General features: G+C 37.6%; 1 protein-coding gene across 2 annotated transcripts in view; it reads right to left on the reverse strand.

Moving 5' to 3' along the window:
• The window catches only part of SLC17A8 (solute carrier family 17 member 8), a 53,224-nt gene that overhangs the window by 38,193 nt on the left and 2,332 nt on the right, over positions 1-12,699 (reverse strand). The window lies entirely within an intron of this gene.

A 12,699-nucleotide genomic window follows, 5' to 3' on the forward strand; every position in this document is an offset into this window, starting at 1 on the left:
TAATTTACTTATTTAATATTTTCCCTCAGTTACATTCAAAACAATTTTTTTACATTGGTTTTTAAAATTTTTGAGTTCTAGGTTCTCTCATCCCCATCAACAATTAGGAAATCACTAGTTATACAAAACGTTTCCCTAAAAGTCAAGTAGGGAAAGAAAACATAGATTTCCCATCCTAATGAAAATAAAAACTACAATAAAAAGTAAGTTGAAGTAAAAAGAGAGGACTCTCCTTTTTTTCTGAGAACATCCTGCTCATCATTTCCCATAGAACAATAATTTTCCATCACAAACAAATACTATAGTTTATTGAGCCATTCTCAAATTGATGGGCAGCTCCTCAATTTCTCATTTTTTTGCCCCATGCTTTGAATAATTTTTGTACACAGAGCTCATTTTCCTTTTTTAAAAAATTCTCTTCCTCTGAGGTTCTCCTGACTTTAGGGCTGGTGCTCTCTCCACTGTGCCACCTAGCTGCAACCCTCCTCCCAGCATTTCTCCTATAATGAAGAAACCTTATCCAATACATTTTCAAAAGTTTTTTTTAAATCTTACCTCCTTCATTTTAGTAATTAGGTGGATAATTATAAGCACAGAATAGAACATATGTTGTGAAATTTGTCTGCTGTGTTGATTTTGCTAAGGGGAAGTTTGCATATTTAAGATGCCCACAAACTCTTGTGCCATTTTGAGTTTTATAGGAAGCTCTTATGCAAACTTTACATGAGAAGATGGAGGATCTTTTGACATTACAAAGGAGCGGGGACTACTCCAGCTATCCACCTGCTACCAACTCAGTCATCACTCCACCAGCCTATCTCCTCCTCTTCCTAGCATCCCTGCCATCTTTTACTCTCATTCAGATCTTTATTAATTTTAAACGGCCCTAAGACTTGGGATACAATGTCTTTTATAGATTCTAATTGGTAGAAGCTTTCTTCTCCAATAAAATATCAATTCCTTGAGGGCAGGGACTGTTTCAGGTACTGTCTTTGTCTTCTGAATATCTGGATCAAAGACTTAATGTGCAAATACACCTGACCCATCTGATGGCTAGATAAGCCCTCCAGTAGTGCATGTGGCCACTCTCCCACACACTGTGGTACTTGTATGTGTTCTCCCATAGGTTCGTCATAGGGGGATATACCCAAAATACTATCGTAGCAGGGGTCCTCAAACTTTCAAAATAGGGGGCCAGTTCACTGTCCCTCAGACTGTTGGAGGGCCGGACTATAGTAAAAACAAAAACTTTGTTTTGTGATCTTTAAATAAAGAAACTTCATAGCCCTGGGTGAGGGGGATAAATGTCCTCAGCTACCACATCTGGCCCACAGCCTGTAGTTTGAGGACCCCTGTTAAGAGAGTCTCATTTCTTCTGACATAGGCTAATCAATCAGAGGAAGAAAGACAAAAATAAAAGACCCTTTAACTTTAAGAAGTCTACATTCTAAGGAGACAGTAGAAGCATATGCAATATATACAAAAGTGATCAAATAATTTCATGGTAATTTGGAGGTGGAGAATCATGTGACATTACAAGAGTATGGAGGAACACAGATGGAGAAACTGTAGTGGACAGAAGTTTAACAAGCTATAGTCATATAGCTCACAATCGATGTTGAATTTGAATTCAGGTTTTCCTCATTCTCACTTTCTGAAAGAGGGCTCATCTTCTCTCCCTAGCATATATTTCCCTAATGACTTCTTCTAGGACAATGCCTCTTAAATTGTGGGTTGTGATCCCATAGAGAGTCAAGTAAATGAATGTAGGGTTGCAAAGAATTTGGCAACAGTAAATGGTATCAAACATACTGCCAAGATTTAATTCTTTATGTAAAAATTAAAAAGCACCTCCATCTCATTAGTATGCAAATATGCTTTCATCTTTAATAAATGGTAAAATTATATATATTTACATACCAAAGAACTGTTTTAAAATAAATTTCTTTATGATTTATTATAAGTATAAGCTTGATTTGCATACCTGTTTTATGTACCTATGTTTCCAGGGTTGTATAAAATTTTCTCAAGTGAAAAAGGGGTCATGCATGGAAAATGTGTAAGTCCTGTTCTAACACTAACAGTGAGCACTGGTTCTAGAATGAGGAAAACTCGAGTTCAAATTCAACCTCACTTGTGAACTATATGACTCTGGGGCTTGCTAAACTTCTGTCCACTATGGTTTCTCCATCTGTAAAATAGGGATAATAATATCTACTTCCCAGAGGATTGTAAGGATCAAATGAGATATTTGTAAAACTCTTAGCACAGTGCCTGGTACACAGTAAGTGATTGATAAATACATGTTCCCTTCCTCTTCCCTTCCCCAAGATATTCCCTGCTCTCAAGGAGTCAACAGTTTTTTTTTCTTTTTTTATTAAAGCTTTTTATTTTCAAAATATAAGCGTGGATAATTTTTCCACACTGATCCTTGCAAAACTTTGTGTTCCAAATTTTCCTCCCTTCCCCTCACCACCACCCCAGATGGCAAGTAATCCAATATATGTTAAACATGTTAAAATACATGTTAAATCCAATATATGTATTCATATTTCTACAATGATCATCCTGCACAAGAAAAATCAGATCAAAAAGGAAAAAAATATGAGAAAGAAAACAAAATGCAAGCAAAGAACAAAAAGATTGAAAATACTATTTTGTGATCTACCCTCAGTTCCCACAGTTTTCTTCATCACAAGATCATTGGAACTGGCCTCAATCATCTCATTGTTGAAAAGAGGCACGTTTTTCAGAATTGATCTTATTCATATAATCTTGCTATCGCCATGTCAATAATCAGAGTTAACATTCTAATAGAGGGAAATAACCAAATAGGGGATCATTGGCTAGGGAATATGGGAATTTTGGTCCAGAAAGATACAGAGGTGGTCAGTGGATCCATAAGTAACTTGACGTACATTCTTAAATTAAGAATTCAATTACAGAGCAAAATTTTCTTGAATGCTGTCATTCATCCCTTTATATAGCAAGAGTTCAAATTGACTCATTGCATTTATTGCCTTCTTTTTTTATTAAAATTATTTGGTTGGAGAATTTTATTACATGATAGTTTTTTCCATAATACCTTCGGTAGGCCTTATTTCAGAAGTATTCCATTTAACAAATTATTTCAAACAAAACTATTCAATATATGAGAAGCAGAGTGATGTAGTGGAGAAATAGAAGTCATGGGGCTGGTATAATTTCACTTTCTTCATTGGTCTCCCATTGGGAGGGCGGGTTAGGCTCACTTTTCCAGAAAGAAAGAATTTTGAATTTTTAAGGAAAAAACCGTGTTTCAATTGAGGCACACATACATTATTCTTCATTCATTTAAAAAAGAGACTGTAACTCAACCTAAACATCATTTATCAAGAAGAAAAATTCTTTGTACCTTTCCCATTGGCAACACTTGTAATGGTATTTATAGAAATGTTCTGCCTCTGACTTTGTCTCTTCCTTCTCCAGTTAAGCAGACAATTAACAACCAAGTCCCCTGACTCAAAAACCAGTGTTCCTTCCATTGTAAGGAAGCCAAATAGTTAATGGGAGAGTTCAGCTAAAATATAAGTCATTAACCATCCAACCTCCCTAAAGTACAATCTTGGCAACTCCTCATGCTCCCGGCAATTTGCAGGCTCCAAGCGCATGTTAATTGGAACAAGAAGATGGTAACATTTGCTCTGATACATATGCCATTTGTTCATCCTAAAATAATTTAAATCCTTACAGACCCTGGTCATTTCAGATACTGCTTTGATTCACACTGATGTGTGTGTGTGTGTGTGTATCTATCCATATATCTCTATATATTTATCTATGTCTACCTATATAGCTATCTACCCATCTATATCTATATATTTATATCTCTATACCTACATATACCCATGTATGTGTGTTTATCCCTTTAGCAGCCAGGTGACTAGTAATTAGCCATGACAAGAGTGGAGAAAATGAAGTATTTGCTCAAGTCATGCAAAACAGAGTAGAAAGTATATAAAATATACATTGATCTTTGCAAACAGGTCATGTCATTAACATCCCAGAACTTGAGGTCATCTGATCCAATACCCTCACTTCTCAGAAGGGAATGCTGAGATCCAGGGCAACCAAGTGACATGGTAAGTCACACAGGCTACTGTGTTAAGAGATTTGAACCCAGGGCTTTTGACTGTTTCTACAAATACTCTTTCTTTAGAGGCAATTTCAGATTCTCTCTTTTAATACAGAAGTCATTAGTTATGGTACTGTTGGCAATAAATCACTTTGGTATGGACACTAAGTGAATCTACACACACACACACACACACACACACACACTCACACACTCTTATGAGGTAGCATTCTAGGAGTTCAACAATTCCACACACAGCCAACAAGAGCTCTGAGTCATTTTGTTGTACTCATGGGCTAAACACACAAATCCACACTCATCATTTCTGGTGGTGTTATTATTGTTGTTGATGCCTTTTGCATCACCTTCTTCTCCAGTTATATCCCTCCTCCCTCTCCTTCTCCTGTGAATCATCTCTTTTAATGAAGAGTTTAAAAAGAAAGAAAATAGAAAAAACCCCACAATTTGTCAAAAACTAACAGGTATATCGTTTTCTTTTCAAAGGGTTGCAGAAAGCTATGAAAAACAACCTCTCACAGATAACACTTGAGAAATGCTGAACTGATTAGGTCCAGCAAATATCTTGTCCAAAGTGCAAACCACCAGGAAGATAACTTCTGGGCTGTCAAACAATGGCCTCCATCAAAATCTTTTCACTGTTGTATTTTGAGGTTCAAAAACAGTATGTTGTTAAGGTAAAAGGTAGAGGAAGAAGTATTGATTTGGGAGGAAGGGAGGGAAGGAAGAAAAAAGGAAGGGAAGAAAGGAGAGAAGGAGGGAGGGAGGGAAGTAAGGAGTGAAGGAAGCTTGTAGACAGAGAGATCACATAGGTGGCTATTGCAACAGACCAGTTCAGGTCTCTATCAGAGATAGAGAAATCCTGAACTTGGAAGGCATTTTTGTTGTCATTCTGGAAAAGAACTATGACATCAGGAACATGATGCTATGACATGCAAATGAATTGGTTTTGAGTAAGGGGGAGGCTGTGCTGCCACCAGCCTTATTTTCTTCTCCAGAGCCATCTGGTTCCAGTGACCAGATATAGATCAGAAATGGAGATGGCCCCCTGAAGGTCATTATATGAGTAAAGTGAAAGACACAAATGCAAGAGTTGTAAAGGGGGATTTGAGAAGACTTGGCAATTGATTTGAGATAAATGCGGAATGGAGATGGGTAAGAGAAAGGGTCAAAGATTACCCCAAAGTTGCAAAGTTGCATCTAAAAGGATGATGGGGCCTTTGAAGTCGACTTATTGACTTCCTAGAATGCTACTTCTTAGAAGGGGAGTCATCTGCTGTCCTGGCTCAAAGTACAATTAAAGTAATTTCGTGTCAGTGGTCCTATAACTGCCATCAGAGGCAAGAATTTGAAATTGCTTCTGGAAAAAGTGCACTGGTTCTGGGATGAGAAGACCTGGATTCAAATCCCCCTTGTGACACTTGGTATCTGTGTGACCTTGGTGAATTCAAAGGAAGAAGTATTTGAGGAAACAGGGCAGAAGGAAGATAATATACTCCATTTTTAGACACATTGAGTTTGAAATGTCTGAATCAACCAAGTGGCCATTCTCCAGCCAGTACTTGGTGATGCCCAGAAACATTCAAGAAATCACTTGAAATGTTAACTTAATAGTTCAGCAAAATGTCCTTAATTTATACCTCATAAACTTGGGGGCTTTGCCTGAAGGGCTGAGCTACAGTTTACTTTTGCTTTCTAAGAATACTTATAACTCAGCATGGTTAATGGCAAGATAGTCCTACTTCTGACACATACTAGCTGTGTGACCTTAGGAGAGTCATTTCATATGTTAGGCCCTTAAAAATTCTTAAGATGCTAAGTTGAAGAGCAGATGTTAATAAATACTGGCAGAGAAAGCTTCCTCATTGAGAGATGAGGAGAAAGAGAAGGAAAAAGAGGAGGAAGAAGAAAAAGAAAAAGAGAAAAAAAGGGAAGAGAAGGAAAAACAAAAGAAAAGAAAGGAAGAAAAGATAAGGAGAAGGAGGAGGAAGAGGAGAGAGAAGAGGAGGAGGAAGAAGAGGATGAAGAGGAGGACAAAGAGAAGGGGAAGGAAGAAGAAAGATAAGAAGGAAGGTGAAAGAGAAAGAGGAAAGGGAAAAAAAGGGGAGGAGAGAGATGGTATTTGTGTAGTACCTACCATATGTCAGGCATTGTGCTAAGCATTTACAAATATTATAGTTGCAATATGAATAGTATCATTTTTATTCTCACAACCCTAGGAGGTACTTGCTGTTGTTATCCCATTTTACTGTTGATGAAATTGAGGAAAAGAGACATTAAGTGATTTTCTTGGGGTCACACAAGTAGTGAGTAAATGTGTATTTGAATTCAGATCTTCCTAATTTTAGGTCCAATCCTCTCTTAGATGAGCCTCCTCATGGTCACATATACAAAATAAATACAAGAGAATGAGAAAGAGGGAAAACATTAGCACCCGGGAGAGGGAGCAGGGGAGATAGGTAGGTGGATATTGTGGATAGGAAAGATTAGATTGCTTCTAAGGTCCCTCTAAGATTTTGTTTAATAGATAAATTTTGGAAATTGCCAATAGCTTGAAAAAACCTCCAGGAATAGAAGGTGAGTCTATCCTGGAACAACTATGCACTGAGGAAAAACAGTGATCCTGGATCAAACAACACATAGGTTCAAAAATCCCATCTATGATGTTTGCCCTTCATGTGTAACTTTGGACAAGTCCTCTCACTTCAACAGGCCTCAGTTTCCTTACTTGTAAAATGAGGGATTTGGACTAATGTCCTCTAAGGTTTCTTAAGGCTCGAGATCTATGATTCAGTGAACAAAAATGATTATTTCCTTACTAATTTTCTTGATTTTATGAGTTTCTGAAGCCAAACAAGAAGAATCCATTACTTAAAGGCCAGCCTACAAGTGGAGAGGTTCTTGGAGTTTAGCTAGGCTGGTCCTCCAACCCTTCCCAGTGTGAAAGAAGCGGCTGAAGTCTCTGCTTTTCTATGATAACTTTTGAAAACTCAATATCACCCCTATACTATGGTGAGTCTTCAGCAAAGTACTTAATTGGGAAAAAAAAGAAAGTACAGCTGGTAACCAGAACTTTGGCTCAGGTCTCAGAATTTTCTAACAATAACTGCATTTACAAGTCCTTTAATCATTCTGCCTTGAGCTGCTCTTTCACCTATGCTTACCACCCCAAGGTAGCCTGGGATCCATGGTCCCCTACATCATGACCCAGCAACAGAGGTAACCCTTTGGGCCTCTTGCCCCAAGCACTAAGATATTTAGTTATCACTCAGAAATGAATTTCTTCCTAAGAATTAGTCACTGAGTTTGTCAATCAACATTTATTGTTGATTATTAAGGAGCTTACAATCTAAGGATTTTAATGACCTTCTCTCAAAGCTTCTTTTACTCTTTTTTTTCCCCTGAGGCAATTGGGGTTAAGTGACTTGCCCAGAGTCACACAGCTAGGAAGTATTAAGAGTCTGAGATCACATTTGAACTCGGTCCTCCTGACTTCAGGGCTGGTGGTCTACCCATTGCATTACGTAGCTGCCCCATTTCTTTTACTCTTGAGGCCTCTCAAGAACAGGTCTTGAGATTTGTTCAGTCTTTTGAACTACATTCTTCACAGAGATGCCAAACTCTTGTTATTTCTCTAAATACAGGTGAGGGAGCTCTGTCGGCTCCATTAGTGTAAGCCTTCCTTCTCCATAGACAATTATCTACGGAACAGGGAGCCCCACTTCTGAAGGAATGCTAATGAGACATGTACTTCAGCCCTTGGGAACTGCCAAAAGTATTTACTCACAGTTCAAATGTTCACAGTAATTGTGGAAAAACTTGGGGGGAAAAAATCTGGACCAACAGTGAAAGCACTTCCATTTTATTCAACCCATGTGCTAACTTACCTTTAACATACTATAGTTGGCTTTCTACTTCCACCTTTGATTTTTCTTTTGCTCCAGCACAGCAGTGATGTGCCGAGGGAGTCAATGTTATCAAGTGGAAGAAATGTTGACTCTAGAGTCATAGCACAAAAGTTCAAAATTCTTCTGTGGAAATGTCTGTGTGATTTCAAGGTAACTCCCTTTATTTGTTAAAATGACAGAGCTAGAATACCGGAAAAAAGCAATATATTTGGAGACAGAATATGAGTTCAAATTCTGATTTTCCCCATTTCCAAGGTCCCTTCCAATTTGGAAATATAATACATTTCTAGGACAGGAAACTCACTACTTCACAAGGTCTCCTATTTTATGATTGAAAAGTCCTCAATGATTAAATGAATGGACTTTCTTTTCTATTGAACTGAAACTTGCCTCCTAATTTACTTGTGGTACTCTAGGTAGAGTGCTGAATTTGAAAATAGAAAATCTTGGATTGGAATTCCACTATAAACCCTCTAGAACAAGGAGAGCCACTATCTCTAGGACTGATAGTTTACTCATACATAAAAACAAGAGCTCTAACTCTAGAACTAGCGTGCTACATGACCCTACCACTTCTTTCAACCTCAGTTTCCTCCTTTGTAAAATGATCATAATAGTGTTGAGGTCAGGAACCAAATGTTGAGGTGTAGACCACATGTTTTGGTCTACATTTGGGGTACCTAAATGAAATTAGGGTTTAGTTAAGGTCTAGTGGCAGGTTTGGGGTACAGAGAGTCAAACAGAGTTCCCCTGCAACTCCCTTGGATTTGGTCCAAGGATACGGCGGTATATGAGGTCTAGTAGCGATTCCCAATAAAGGCATTTATTGGCCCAGAGAACTAGACTGATAAAAGAGGTTTATTATTGAGTTTAGGAGTAGGAGATAGGTGAAGGTAGAGATAAGGAGGGCACTGGACAGAGGGTCCAGTGGACAGAGGGTCCTCACATAGCGACCATGTTTGGAATCTCTGCAAAGAGGGATTCCCAATGTGGTCCTTTTAAGTCGGAGACTTAGCTCGAGGGGCTTTGGGGTGTAGCCCTAGAGTTGGCTCAGATCCGGGTGGGGCTGGGACAGGTCCAGACCTTCTATTGGAATTCAAAGGGACCAGGATTTGTGTGTCAAAGGGTAATTTACATTAGCTAGGGGGGTTGGGAATCAAAGATTGGAATCTTTCCTGCATTATTAGCATCTACTTCCAGCCTTACTTTCTCCCAAATGATCTATTTTTAATGGTTTTAAGTCTCAACTCCTAAGAGAATACGCAGTAATTCTAAATTACCGATTGCTTAAATCTTGTCATTATGTGCTTGTAAAAGAGCCTTTTATATTATTGTTGTTCAGTCACGTACAACTCTCTGTGACCCCAACTGGGATTTTTTTTGCCAAAGACCGGAGTGATTTACCACTTCCTTCTGCAGCTCATTTTACAGATGAGAAATATGAAGCAAATAGGGTTTGTGACTTGCTCAGGGTCACACAGCTTAGAGGCCAGATTTCAAGTCAGGTCTTCTACATTTCAGGTACTAAACTTTTATTATTAAAATTATGATTTTATTAATATTATTAATATTGATTATATTAAACACTAGTTTGTGAATAGGAAATAAATACCTGCACTTACCTGATATATATTATACATTGAATGACTTTCTATCCCCCAATTTGTGAAGACCCTGAACATGAGATAAAACCCAATTTTTAAGCATTTTCCCCCAGAGCATTGCAATGGAAATGTTAAGAGTTCAAGAAAGGAAATCTAACCCATCTTTTAAAGCTAGTGTTCTTAAGATTTTTCTAAGTCATGAAACTCCCAGAAGTCTGATGAAATCTACAAACCCCTTCTCAGAATGATGATTTTAAATGCAAAAATGCATAGGATTACAAAAGATATCGATTGTATTGAAAGATACTTATCAAACTTTTTGTTAATGTTTAGATTAAATAGGTACAATTGTTTTAAACATATTTGTCATGTTGTGTGAGAAAAATCAGACCAAAAGAGGGGAAAAAATCAAGAGAAAGAACAAACAAACAAATAAAAAGCTGAAAATACTATGCTTCAATCTATACTCAGTTTCTATGGTTCTCTCTCTAAATGCAGATGGCATTTTCCATCCTAAGTTAAATGGAATCATCAAACTATTATCTTAAGAAAAAAAAACTAAGGGCAGCTAGATGACATAGTAGATAGAGAGGACCTGAGTTCAAATCTGGTCTCAGATACTTGACACTTCCTAACTGTGTGACCCTGGGCAAGTCACTCAACCCCAATTGCCTCAGCAAAAACAAAAAAATAAAACCTAGTTCATGGATCCAGATTAGAACTCTTGTGTTAGACAGTGAGGTTCCACTATTACTTTACCCAGTGAAGATGATGAATGTCAGTTCAATGCAGAAGACTACATAAATGAAGGATCTCTCTTTCATTACTGAGCCCAGTAGCCCTTCTAATTGTTACATTTGCTGCCAAAGGTGAAAGTTTAAATAGTGTATTAGAAATGGAAATAATCACCACCCGACACCGGTGGTCCCAATAACAATAATCGCTGAAATTTATATAGCATTTTGAAGTTTGCAAAGCACTTGATATATTATCTCATTAGATTCTCACATCAACCCTCTGAAGAAGATCTCGAGGTATCATTGGACTCATTTTGCAGATGAGAAAGCTTCTGTCCAAGAGCATTTACCACAGCCCCCTGCCATGGGGACTATGTAGCTGTGACAACCATCAGGTCACAGTTACACGGAGCAAAAGGAAGCCATAGATCTTGATCTTGGGAAAGAGGCAACTGTACAACTGTTCCTCCTTGTGGAGAGCAAGGGCCAATGCATGGAACTTATTTCCATTCTAAAGAAATGCAAATTTTAAGGAAACTTCAACTCTGAAAAAACTAAATTTCCATTGCATTTCCTCCTAAAGAAGCAAAGGTGGCGGGAATATTAAGTTTTGCTATGACCACCATTTATTAGCTTGAGCTAACCCTTTTCAAAGGAAGCAAAATCTGGTGGATCTGATTTCAAGAGAGTAGGACCTGGGTTCAAATCCAAAATGGGAACTAGCTAAACAACTATGGAAAAGTTATTTCATTTCCTTGAGCCATTTTCTCATCTATAAAACTAGACTGATAATACCTATGGAATCTCCCTTGTAGAAAGTTCAAAAGATATAGATCGAGTGTTAGAAAGGACAGTGAAGGGTACCGATTGAGACAAATAGTCTCTTCTTATACATTTGGAACCTGAAGCACAGGGAGATTTAGTGACATGGGAGTGGGGTGGAGAGTGTCACATAGCTAATCAGGATCCAAAGGCGAATCTGGATTTAAGTCTTTCTGACTGTAAGTCCATTGCCCTCTCCACTACTTCACACTGCCTACATATAAAATATTTGGGAAACCATCAAAGTGCTAGATAAATGTAAGGATATTTGGTGATTTGCTTTTTTTTTTTTTTTTTTTAATCTGTGATGTTTTCAGTGAGGAATTAATTTCTTCCACTAACATAGACTAGCTACTTATTTGTAACCTCTGTCTTGGGTAACCTGGGGGAACCCAGATAGGAGAGATGAAATGATTTGTTCCTGGTCACAGAGCTAGTATGTTTCAGAGACAAGATTTAATTCTTCTATGCATTATGTTTCCCTCCTTCTCCTAAATGCCACTTATAATGATTATTGTTGTTATTATTTCTTTTTCCAATATCTCTTAAAGTTTTTTTGTGAATTGGCCCCCTTTGATAGCAGTCTAGTAATAGCTATGCATAGATGCCTTCTTAGAATCATATTTTTTAAATATATAAAAGGCATTGGATTGCAAAGGAAATCAATTATATCGAAATATAGTTTTAAACATAATTTTTAAAAGTTGAATCTCATAGAGGAAAAAACAATATAAAGGCATTAGATGGAGGAGGAGGAGGACTGGTATTTCTGAAAACTTACATTGGGAATGGGTTAAATATGGAAACATGCATATATACATACACACACACATAAATATATATACATACATACACCATGGAGATAGTATATAGAAGAGTGTATAGATTTATGTCTGTGAAACTAGATGTACAGATTAATGGGAAAGGGATAAAAAAGGAAGGACAGGGATAGAATAAGTAGAACAAAAAAGGGTGTAGTAGATTAAAGGGAGTGAGATAAGGTGTGTAGAATACTGGGAATGGGATAAAGAGAGAAGGAAAAGATGGGGGGGAAAGATAAGGGAAGGATTCATGCGGGGGGTGGGGAAGGGGCACGGATAAAGTATTAGCAAGGCAAGCTAAGGAATAGAATTAAGGTTAAAAAAAAGGAAAAAAAAGGTTGGACCTCATGTTAATAACCCCTGTTCTAAATGGCAAGCAAAGGCAGAAGGAGCTGAGATAAAGTACTAAGGGATGGGGGAAGAATTGTATGTTTGTTATTTCTATAACACTCTCGCAGCTATCACATAACCCATGTCTAGGCATTATTCAAGGAAGACTTTCAGAAGTATTCCTCTGATCTCTTTTCCATGAAACAATTCATACTAGAGAGAAGATTATATTCCCTAAGAGATCAGGAAGTTGTTTAGATACATACTTTAAAGTCACCTGCTAGCCTAATTGCTTGTAACCAGCATGGGGATTCAAGAATACTGAGGTCTTTGTTTTTCAGATCA

This window comes from Sarcophilus harrisii, chromosome 5 (genome assembly GCF_902635505.1).
Source record: "Sarcophilus harrisii chromosome 5, mSarHar1.11, whole genome shotgun sequence".
In the NCBI taxonomy this organism is placed as follows: Eukaryota; Metazoa; Chordata; class Mammalia; order Dasyuromorphia; family Dasyuridae; genus Sarcophilus; species Sarcophilus harrisii.